This window comes from Nematolebias whitei, chromosome 14 (genome assembly GCF_014905685.2).
Source record: "Nematolebias whitei isolate Nwh7 chromosome 14, NemWhi1, whole genome shotgun sequence".
Taxonomy (NCBI): domain Eukaryota; kingdom Metazoa; phylum Chordata; class Actinopteri; order Cyprinodontiformes; family Rivulidae; genus Nematolebias; species Nematolebias whitei.
Genome location: NC_056511.1, coordinates 35,354,085 through 35,366,695, shown reverse-complemented (window position 1 = coordinate 35,366,695; position 12,611 = coordinate 35,354,085).

Below are 12,611 nucleotides of genomic sequence, written 5' to 3'. Positions count from 1 at the left end.
TATCCCCCACATTAAAAACGTTACTAGAACTTAAGCACCTGGAGTATGTTTTGTGAATTACATTTTGCTACTTCATACACAATTTTAGTTAATATTTGCACCAAATGTTTGCTCAGTAACGATAACTGAGTTATTGTCAGTTTTGTATTTTCTCAGATTGATTTGCTGTGGCCTCCCTTTTGAAATGGACTGAATCCAAACATTAGATTTATAGATGTGATTTTGTAAATATATATTTGCTATTGCTGCTGTTACAACAGGTGGAAGCAAAAATCTTGCTGTATAAGAAGCACCTGGAGTATGTTTTGTGAATGACTTTTTGCTACAACCATACCAAATTTTAGCTTAATATGTGCAAAATTGGCTGATTGGCAGGCATTTTTGTGTTTTGTAAGGTGAGGTGACTGTGGTAGCCATCTTGAATTAGCTTTATTTTGATAGTTATTAAATTGTAGTGGTATATACTGCAGGTTTTTCTTCAAAGCTTTCTTTAAATCCATCCAGTGGTTTGACAAATGACAAAGTTGACTCTAAAGTCAATGTTAACATTTTAAACAAAGATTTTGTGTGGTCTGTCAGGCTTCAGAATATGTGTTTGGATCACGCTCAGCTACTACCATACCAAATCAACATCAATCAACAAAATTCACTGAGTTGTAAACATTTTTGTGTTTTGTAAGGTTGATGAGTTGTGGCAGTCCTCGAGTTGACCCCACAAGTCAATTATTTGTAATTACTTTCTGCAAGTTTTCTTAAAGTTTGTTCAGGTGTGCAAATGTTCAAATGTTCTGCTAACAGACACAGGAAAAAACACAGCCTGCCTTTGCTTTTTGCATGCGAGTAACAACAATCCAGGACATTAAATGAGTAAAGCTGAAGTTACAACAAACAGAATGATTTTCAAGTGAAGTTGTTGGGCAGTTCAGATTATTTAGTTACAAACACATTGGTAAACCAACAAAAAAAGTTAAATCATGTCATCTGGACCAGTTTTTTTTTAAGTGAGAAATATTTTGTCCCCATCCAGAGGACTTCCTCAGTCTACAGCCTGCCAACCAGATCTGTCCTATAGGCAGCCTTCACTGCTGTGATTCAAGCCAACATCCTTTTGGAATCTCAAAAAAAGGTTTTTAACATGTGCAAAACACACCCATCCAAAATATTCAATCATCATATGCAACAATCAAATGTTTTAGGCCAGATGACCAACTTGCTACTCACAGAAACAGCCTGAGGACACCAAGGCCAAAGTGGTACAGAAAAAAAAGGCTTGTAGTCTCAATCATCCAGGTAGATAAAAACAAAAAAAGGTTAAATCATGTCATCTGGACCAGTTTCTTTAAGTGAGAAACATCTTGTCCCCTATCCAGAGGACTTCCTCAGTCTACGGCATGCCATCCAGATCTGCAATATTGGTAAACCATTAAAATGGGACACACAAATACAAATGCACTTCCTTAACTTTACTAAACCTTTTCAAAGTGGGTCTTCTTTGGCTTACTTCTTTGGCTTTTTAATTAACACATTAACATAAATAACACCTACACTTGTATTATACATCCAAACTCACCAACTGTCTGGCTGATTTGTGCATTCAACCGTTCAGTGGTGAGTAACTGCCTCTGAAAGAACATCTGATGGTCATAATGTTTCTGTAGCAAAATTCAATAAGCTTTACTCTGTCTTAGACAGTTAATGACACAGAAATGTATTTTCTCCTCAGTAAGTCTCCTGAGCACACCTCTGTTGTTAAATTGCAGCTCTGTGATGTGATGTAGGAAAAACAGATGGAAGGGCAGATGTCATTTCTGGACTACATGTGCTACAATCTGTGAATGGGAGGGAAGTGAGAACGTCTGGTGCCAGGAAACAAATTTTCATCTCTCATCTCTGCCCCTGAGCTATAAATTCATGTGTCAGGGTCAATTTTCGCTGATCCCTGAATTTGATACCCCACTTCAAACTGTTGTTGTTTTTCTGAGAGCTGCTGTCCCGTCCCACTTCATTGTCCCAAAGATACCTCAAGTGGGCATCGCTAATCATTTTAAGACACATTTCAGAGCGTTTCTCCTCTTAATAATGAAAGCGACTGTTTTGTTTGGACGTTTGAGGACTTGAAGAGATTTTTATTAATATGAAAAATCGCTTTGCCGACTTCAAGAAGCAGTAAATACTCCAGCTATGTAATTGCATGACTCAGTGCGCCGCAAGATAAAATGTTCGGTACTTGTTGCCAGAGCTTGACAGCTTGGTGGTCTTTACCAGCAAACACTAGCATCACAGCCGTAACTTGACAGATAGCGAGGGTTTCAGCACAATTCAGTGAGCAGATGGAAGTCAGTGGCGTGTTTTAGAGTCACTTCATTCAAACCACTGTATACTGCATCATTCCCACAGAGACGTATTACTCTTCAAAGTGGAGTTTATTTAAACCCATACAAAAAGCCCAGTGGCCATTTGGCTGTAGATGGGCTTTGTGTCGTTTAGTCTTGGCACGTTTGCAATGAAACTAACTCTGCTGGAATGTATGAGATCTGAACAGTTGTCATGAGCCGTATGGATCCTAATGCTGCCAAGTAGTTAGACACATTAACCCAAAGTCAACTTTATTTATTTTTATTTGCCTATGATGACTGGTCTATTAAGAGAATACTTAATGTTGACTTTTCTTAATCGAGAAAGCCTGCTGGGTGGGAAGTGAAACGTCTTCAGCTACAGAACAGAAGTCCAGCTGTTTAGTTTTTTTCTTTATTCACTACGTGGACTGAAATCTAATCCCTTTGAGTGCAATAGTCTTTTAAGGCTAAGTCTGTCAAATAAAAATGGCTGTTTTAAGGTATTTTGACTAGCTGTGCTATAATTTTTCAAATATCACATTTTGATCTATAACAGAAAAAGACACGAGTTGATATATTTGAAATTAATTTATGGACCTTTGTGTGGCTAAAAGTATTTGAACATATAATAACTGCATGACTGGTAATAATACAGGCAAAATAGACAAACAAAATCATCAGAATCAAAGCAAATTATTTATGTCAATGCCAGGGGTGGAAGTAACGAATTACAAATACGCACATTACTGTAATTAAGTAGATTTTTTTGTGTACTTGTACTTTTATGAGTAATTATTTCAAGTGTGTAATTTTACTCATACTTAAGTACAATTTAGACCATGTAATCTAATTCACTACTTTTAAAATCAATGGTACGGCCACAATTTGAATTAAAATTCAAACCGTTCATCTGCATCTTTGTAGCCAATAAGGCTCTCAGATCATGAATGGACCAGTTACCTAAGACGTAAGCAAAGAACAACTCTGTAGAGTAGAGAGCTATTTATGGACCAAAGATTTGGAAAAGAAGCCAAAATGGAGACAGAGGACAACACTGACGAGGTAAAGGCTGAGGACGAGTACCCGTGGTCATACCTGGAGGAATTGTTCATGTACAGAGGGTGAAAAGGAGACAGAGTCCAGATGCAAACTTTGTTTGATCTCTGTGGTGACAGCAGTTTACAAGACTTCAGCATCTAATCTCAAAAAACATATTGCAGTATACGAGGTTTTACAACTACCTGTATGATATTGCTCTTTTATTGTTTGTGTGTGTGGATTATTAGTTTGGTTAAGTATGAAAAGATCTTAAATTTTTTCACTATCTGTATTCCTGGTACTAAAATAAGACGAAGCTTCTGAGTGTCAGAGAAATGTACTTTGAATATAGTTATTATATAACGTAAATCAAACTGAAAGCCTTCTATTGACAACACAAAACGTTAACTGGTTAAAAAGTAATTGATACTCTGAGTAGTTTTTCAAAAAATTCAATTCAAATTCAAAAATACATTATTAATCCAAAAGGATAAATTAAGTGTTGTCGTAGCTCATCATCCTGGATCCGTCCACCTGGATCCAGCTTGCTGTCAGATCCGGCGGGCCTCTCAGTCCTCCTGGGCAGCAGGACTGCCCGAAAGCTCCTTGTCACCATGGACAGACAGCTGAAGGTGACAGGGTGTGATCCCGGTCCTTACGTTGTCACGAGCAGAGTTTCCCCACCAGCTCCATGATCTCGGCAGTCAGGTACTCGAGCAATGTCTCCAGGTTGACAGCAATTCATCCACGGCACCTCCTTTTTAACTCATTTGGGATTTGGGGCTGTAGCTGATGTATTTAAGCTTTTGAGATGTTAATCCTCTGCTCCTGGTTGTTAAAAAAAACACCTTGTTGCCATGGTTACGCATCATAACAAATGCTCAAAAGTTAAAAGGTTTCAGTAAAAATCCTTCCAGCTGCACAGCATCTGATACCAGAGGAAACAATCATCTGAAAAAAGCGATTTACATCCAGAAAAAAAAGAGGAATTAACGTTTTCAAAAGCAATAACTCAGAATGAAAGTAACAGAGCTGCTCCAACATGCAGCCACCTCGAGCGGCGCAATTCTAGAACAGTAGAAGAGTACTTTGTACTTTTAAGTATTTTTTCATCACCTGTAATTTACTTGTAGTGGAGTACAATTTAAACCGTGTAACAGTACTTGTACTTGAGTACAAATTTTCAGTACTCTTTCCACCTCTGGTAAATGCATTGCCTTCATCACAGTACAGTTACATCATGGTATTAAGTTTAAGAACTGAGTCAGTTTTAAATTAAATGGTGATTTTGTCTGAAATGATTGTTTAAAATGTTCACTCAGTCACCGACTCCATCACTCACTCTACAGTGAGGTCATAGACATATGCGAGACAGCACAGTGCTTTTGCATTTTGAACACTACTTTAATGCAGCGTACTTCATAAATATAAGGTGAGTATTCACAACCACAAGACACGTTGGAAAACATGTCTGAATCTGAAGTGAGCCACATCATTTTGCTTGTTTTAAATGAGAAAATGTAACTTATAATATATTTGCACATATTTGTTACATGTTTTGTTGCATTTTATTTTACACAGCAGCAAACTGTAAATGTTACTATGTCTTTCTAACTTTCAGTATCTATGAATTAATATCACCTATTGAATATTTCTGTAGAGAATTTCTTTAGAGTTGCAGTGTGCATGTGAAAAAGGAGCTGCACATGCTGGAATACAACTTGCTTTACATTATTTCTTCAACTGTGGCTTTCTTTTTGCTACCTTCAGACGGGTGAAGAACTCGGGCAACAGTTGTTGTATGCACAGTCTCTCCCCTCTCACCTGCTGGAGCTTGTAACTCCATCACAGTGCTCACATGTGTCTCAGTGGTGTCTCTCTTTGTCCAGAGGACGGCCTGCTCTCAGTAGATTTACACATGTCCCCCAATTCCTCCATGTCTTGAAAATGAATTTAACAGAACTCCTGAGGATGTCAAGGGCCTCTGAAATCCTGTTTGTGTCCATCCCGTGACTTGCACTTTTAAATAATCTATTCTTAAAATAGAAATAGGAAAATTATTTTAATGTAAATATTTATGCAGTTACTTTATACATTTTATTTACTTGGCCTTACTCTGTAGAAAGTTTTCCGTTTGTCACTGAAGGTTTTTCATCAAAAGTGCCATTTTAAATTGACCATGACTGATTTATGACTGCAATAAAAGTATGAAATATCCAAGGGGGAAAATACTTTTACAAGCACTGTATCTCCATTTTTTTTATATATATTTAGACTTAAACATTTTAAATATAATTTTAGTTCCCTTCTTTTAAAATATGTTTTTTAATGTTCTCAGCCCTGCAGCTAAGACATGAAAAGCGATGAGCTGCAGTGTGTCAGAGACATCTAGATAATTATAGATATTTTCAGCAAGTCTGAAAATCACAATAACCAGCTGCGGGTGTTAGCATTAGCCTCAGTTAGCTGGCTGTGTCAGCTCAGGTTACAAAACTTCTTTTAATCAATTTAGTTTACCACTTCTGTACACTGCTTTTATTGAACCACATGGATAAAAAAAAATAGAGTTAAACATTTTAACACCCCTAAACGGCTGCCTAACAGGACATATATAGTTAATAGGTCAATAATTCAAACACAGTCTATGATTTTTCTGCCTAAATAGACCCAAGTTGAACTGGGAGCACTACACAATTAACTATAACCATTACTCGTGCTCATAAATAACCTCAGAATTCAATGTAAATAACTGTCCAATGCATAAGTGACAATATATATATTTTGTAATATAGCTTTTGCATATGGGATGCCATTTGTAAAGTTACAGTCAAAAATTAACAGCAATATTTTCGTTTATTTAGCCTTTAATTGAAAAAAAGTTTTTTTTTTCAAAGTTATATTTTCACCATCTTATTCATACATTTATAAATGTCATAGTCCCCAACTAAATATTTAATTTCCAAGCTAAATGATTAGTTTACAAACTGAATGCTTAACTTGCAAGTTAACTATTTAGTTAGTAAACTAAATATTTAGGTGTAAATTAAATATTTAATTTCCAAGTTAAATATTTATTTTCAAAACCAAACATTTAATTTCCAAACTAAATATTTATTGCCCAAGATAAATATTTAATTTCCAACCTAAACGTTTAATTTTGCTAACTAAATATTTAACTCTGATCTAAATATTTAGCTTGCAGGTTAAATATTTAGATCAGAGTTAAATATTTAGTTAGCAAATAAAAAAAAATAGTTTGGAAATTAAATGTTTAGCTTAGAAATTAATATTTAGCTTGGATAATAAATATTTAGTTAATATAAGTTATATAATATAAGTTATATAATATAAGTTATATAATATTTAGTTAATATTTAGATTTAGATTTTATACCTGGATTATTGAGCATGGACTTTGTTGCTATTATTGCTAGTATCACTCAACCCTCTGTGAATAGTAAACAGCCATCAGTGTGCTAATGATCCATCGGCTGATGGTCCTTCTTGATCATGTGAGCAGCTGGTTTTGGTTGTCAGCAGCAAACTGGTTGATCCACTCTGAGAAGGTGCTATTTATAAGACTGAGCTGAATACAGCACCTCAGACTGAGGAAGTCTTTCGGATGAAAGACGAAAAGTTTCTAAATGTTTTTGTTGTTGTTTTGCTTTGTTTTGTTTTTTGAATGTCCAGAGGACCATATTTAACTTTTTTAGATTTAAATCAGAGGTAAATATTATTTAGCAAATTAAATATTTATTTTGGAAATTAAATGCTTAGCTTAGAAATTAAATGTTTATTTTGGAAGTTAAATATTTAGCTTGGACAATAAATATTTAGTTTGGAAATTACATGTTTAGTATTGAAACTAAATATTTAGCTTGGAAATTAAATATTTAGTTGAGAACTGTGATATTTATAAATGTATGAATAACATGGTGAAAATATGACTCTGAAAAAAAACTTTTTTTTTCTTATGCAAGGCTAAATAAATCAAAATACTGCTGTTAATTTTTGACTGTGTAACTTTACAAACGGCACCCCATGTTTGTATAAACCATAGCATTCACTTTGGTCTTGGCCCCACCCTGACTAGCCATTAACTCATTAATCTGGTCAGAATTAAACTGTTAAACTCTAAACTGAGGTTTGTGAAAAAGCTACCTACAGCAAGTTTAATATTAGCTAATGTAGTGCAGCGGGAGAAGACAGGCAGCGGGACTTGGATGCATTTTCTTGCGAACGAGTGAAATATTTCCAACTCTTTCCTCTGATAGATAAAATGTTTCACACAGGGACAGAAGCACATGCAATGATGCGTTTGAAATGTATAATAACAGCTTAAAGTAATGGATTGCGTTAATACAACCGTGCCTAAATACCAAACGTGTAACTTTACATTAGTTTTGTGTAATCTATAACAAAACAGTTAAACTTACAAAAATATCACCTGTTGACTCAATCCTGCTGAATTTGTGGAAAGCTGTTCTTTAAGCAACTGTTAGCTTAAGGACCCTCGCAGTTTTCAAGAAGAACCAGTGCAGTCTTACAGTCAGGGTGTTTAATGGAGATAATCAGGTGCGGAATAGAAATGTGAAATTTCACAGAGGGGTAAAGTAGTGGCTGAGATAAATGCAGAGATTGACAGGCCGACACTGAGCGAGTCAGACAGGATACTAATGTGTATCCTGTCATCTGGCCTTCCCTTTTAGCAGGCGGCGTCTCACTGCCCGTTTGGGAGCCAGTTTGAGTGACAAGCCGCTGACATTTACAATCTCTCTGAGCCCGAGTGCAAACGTGCTTATATAGGAATATGATCGTGCTGGACAATCTTCATTAGTCAGTTGAATATGTTTTAGGCATTCATAATGTTATTTTTCCCCAAGTTTGAACTATCTCGTTGTAATTAAGTGTCCTTTTTGTTGCCCTCTACGAAGGGCAAAAGGGTCATAATGTTTTTACTTGTCTATGTGCTTGTTTGTCAGTAGCAAAAATATCTCATGGCTCATTGAACAGATTTTACTAAAATGATCAAACCATAAACATTTGATTATCTTCTACAACTGATTATCTTTTAGAGTAAATTTGATTCAAGATGGCCACCACAGCTGAATGACATTAAAGGATATAAAATAGCTATAACTAGTCACTTTTACAGATGTTGAGATATGGTTGGATGTAGTAGTAGCAGACACTGATCCCTTCTTAAACAGTCAGAGCTAACTACAGAAGATTTTTAAAACTCTATGACCTTTGCCAGGTCTACCTTTCACTTTGGTAACAGCTCCTATTTTAAATGTGCTTTTTAAATAAATCTGACTTGACTTGATCTATTAAATCTACTTTGTTAGCTAAATATCTCACAAACCACTTGCCTGATTTTAATGAAGCTTTAAAAAACAAAACAATTATTGGGTTGATGTAAACAAATCATTAACTTTTGGATTCAATTTTTAGATTCATTTGGATTACAACTGAATCCAAATTAATAGTTTGTATTTGTAATTATTTCTATCTTGACGTGTTTTTTTGTTTTTCCCCCTCCTAGTGGGGGACCTGCTCGCCTCCATTCTGGACCTGCCGTTCAGTGTTCGTTTCTCCTTCCTGTCCTCTCAAACCCAACAGGTAGAAGCAGATGGCCGCTCGTCCTGAGCCTGGTTCTGCTGGAGGTTTCTTCTTGTTAAGACGGAGTTTTTCCTTTCCACTGTTGCCTTTGTGCTAGCTCAGGATGGGAGGCTGCAACAAAATGAAACAACGCAATCTCCTGGCTTCTACTCCTTCATTTTTGGATTTGTAGTTATGGTTTAAACTTCAGGGCCACCATAATCTTCCTTTGATAGATAATTTTACTAATTATCATTTATAATGTATATGGATGTGTTTGTTCAGTGCCTGAAATGACTTCTGCTGTGACTTGGTACTATATAAATAAACTGAACTGAATTGCATTGAACTGAACCTAATTGAAGATGTTGACTACAGCTAACTGATCCTAGAGAACACAAACATGGCTATAACTGTGGGATTCCTAGGTTTTTTTTTGCCTCTACCTCCTCCCTCTACAGTCAACAAGCACCTAATGAATCACACCTGCACCTGATTCCAGACCAGTACCTGCTGCACTATTTAAACCCGTGCCGGACGTTCAGCCAACGCTTGAGCATTGATTGCCTTTGGTATATCAGCGAAAGCCTTTACGTTTGCTTTTGTGAATTTTGACTAACTTTGTGGTTCTCTGTCCGTCTGCCAGTTCTGCCTCGTCTTGTTCTCTTGGTCCCCTCCTGGCTCCTTGGATGTTTCTGGTCCTCCGAACCTGCACACCAGCATTACTCACTCAAGGCCCAACACTGGACTCCACCTAACTAAGCGTTTCCTGCTTCTGACTCACCTCATCTCCACTGGATGCTCCTTGGACTCTGGGTCTCACCCCCTCCATCCGACACCATCTGCAACACAACCAACCGTAAGTAAGGACTTTCTAAACAAAATAATTAATCACTGTACCATCTCTTTTGAGCCAATAACTCATCCTATCTCCTGTTTCCCTCCGCAGCCCCGTGACTAGTTTTCCTGCACTGTAAATATCACTTTTTGTTATACCTGAGTCTCATGCCTGTTCGGTCTGCCATTTTGGGGTCATTAATAATGTCAATAACTGAGATAGTTTTACAAATATTGATCTAAAATAGAGTGGGGTAGTAGCTGAGCATCTTCTTCAACACATAATTCAGGTACCACATTGTGCAACATCTTTGCTTAAACCTTGGCATTAAGTGTTGGAGTCATCCATGTTTGTTTGTTAGCAAAATATATCTTCAACTGCTGGACAGATGTTCTCAAACCTTATAATAAATAATAATTTGATACACAGCTTAAAAAAAAAAAGGACAAACATTTGGAGTTTATTTTATTCAAGCTGGCCAGTATAGCTAATCAGTTTTAGCAAACACACAATTGGTTATACTTTAGTAAATTTTACAGATACTGAGCTTAGTTTTAGAGTAATAGTAAATGAGAGTAATTCACTATATATACTATCATACAAAATCACATAAGATATCAAAATTTTGTAAAAGAGAGCACAATGTTTGACTGAACAAAATGCCTACTACACTGTTTTGCTTACACTACTTTGCTTTTTATTAATAAATCATCAGTTCTTTCCCTTTAAAATATGTAAAAAATTATTAAAACACAAACCATGATTTGTTTTAATATCGATCAAAGGTTTTATGGTCTAGGACTTTAAATGGAGTGTAATGAAAGTGATTAGAGCTGTTGCCTCTAAGCCAGAAAGTTGCAGGATTGCCTGGGGCCTTTCTGGGTGGAGTTTGCATGTTCTCTTCATGCACATGCTTTTCTTTTTCATTTCGAGTTTTCTCCCACCAACTAAAAATATGTTAGATAAAATGATAACTCAAATTTATCCTGGTTAAGTGTGTGAAGTGTGTCCCCGTGATGGACCGGTGACCTGTTCAGGGTGTAGCCCTTGCCTTGCACAGTGATTGCTGGAAATAGGCATCAACTCCAACCTGGAAAAGAGAAACGGGTAAAGAAAATGGATGGATAAATGGGAATTTAAATGGGAATATTTTCAATGCAAAAAAGCTTGGCTCGATGTGACACATTACCCACCTAATCACAAAGTCCAGCAATGTTGCTAGGAGACTTTATATCCAGACAAATGGTGGACTAATAAGGTCTGAATTATTCAGCTTCAGCACCGCAGGGGTGATGCTGTTAAGAAACGTTATATTGGCGCGGAAGGCCCATTTTCTCCTCGAGACCTTTTGTGGGCATAAAAATGGGCTGCGCTGGCGAGTTCAGGTGAATCCATTTATATATAATATTTCCTCACCTTCACCCTTTTCTGCGGCTCTCATCGGAGGGCATTGCAGACAGGAGTGCCTGTGTTTCCTCTGCTCTCCTCTTCTTTTCCAGACCGCTGCTCTGCGGTGTATATATGAACAGAGCCTTCCTATTCCAGTGGCGTAAATTAATCTCCACCACCTGTCCACCTGCAGAACAAGGGCAAATGCATTTTTTCCCACTCCCTCCTCCTCTTTCTCTCTTGCTAGGGAAAAAATATACAGAGACATGTAATTTAGAGCTGTCGTCTTATCTCATGTTTTTTCTTTCCTTCTTTTAGCAAAACAATACAGAATTTCATTTAGAAGCAGGCTTTTGCAGGATGAAGAGGTTGTTTTTCAAAAGACTTTTGGAAATAAGGCTAGACATCTTGAAATCTTTACTCTCTGTATGTATAGGTGCTGTAGACTGTAAATCCAAATCTTCCAATAGATTTACCCCAGAACTAACCATTGAATAAAATTGGTTGCAAGGCAGCAATTTTTGGCTTTTTTTTTTTTTACTATACCTGGGACTATCAGGAAATTGCTTGCAGCGTTTTTTTTTCCCCTTTCAGGAAAATAACAGATTTTGAACATGCTGAAAAACTCTGATTAAATGCTTCGGGCGTTCAGACTCTAACATGTAAGACTTTAATATGTTCAAGCAGCTTGAGGTCAAGGTAAGAGATGCATTTGTAAAAGAAAAAGGAAAACCCAAGTGGGATGGTTGGTACTGCTACCACTTGGGAAAAACACTAACGCAATACTTAAAAAAAAATCCACACAATTAAAACTTTCCAGCAACAACATTTTATTAATATGAAACACAAAAACCTGTTTGCAAAGCATCAAAGTAAAAATATAAAAATGTAACAATTGTTAAGGGATGCAAAATGCCTGCTTGCTACATGCTAAACAAATTTTCTGCTCAGTATATGTAAAAATGAAAGAGTTACAGCTATATTTGTGTTTTCTAAGGTCATTATTTTCTGACGGTTTTATTGAAATCTGACCAGATATTTAAGAGGTATTTTGCTAACAGACAGGCAGAGAAAAATACACACAAATTAAGCATGGGCAATTGCATGCACAACCTTTCTTATTGATATATGATAAAGTTCAAGTCATCTTTTTTTCTTTTCCATCAGTGGTACATGAGATGGAGCAAAATTATGTACACAGGGTCCCAGTTACACCCAAAAATAGCAAAATATAAAGTATAAAAAAGAAACATTAAATAAGGATCCAAGCTATACCCTAAGATATACGCTAAACACTAATAATGCAAAACAATACGACGTGACAACAGCAGCCCGAACATGAGTCTGTGGTGAGCAGATGAGTACCCCAAATCAGGAAAAAAAGATGTGTAAAGAAAATGAAATAAAACA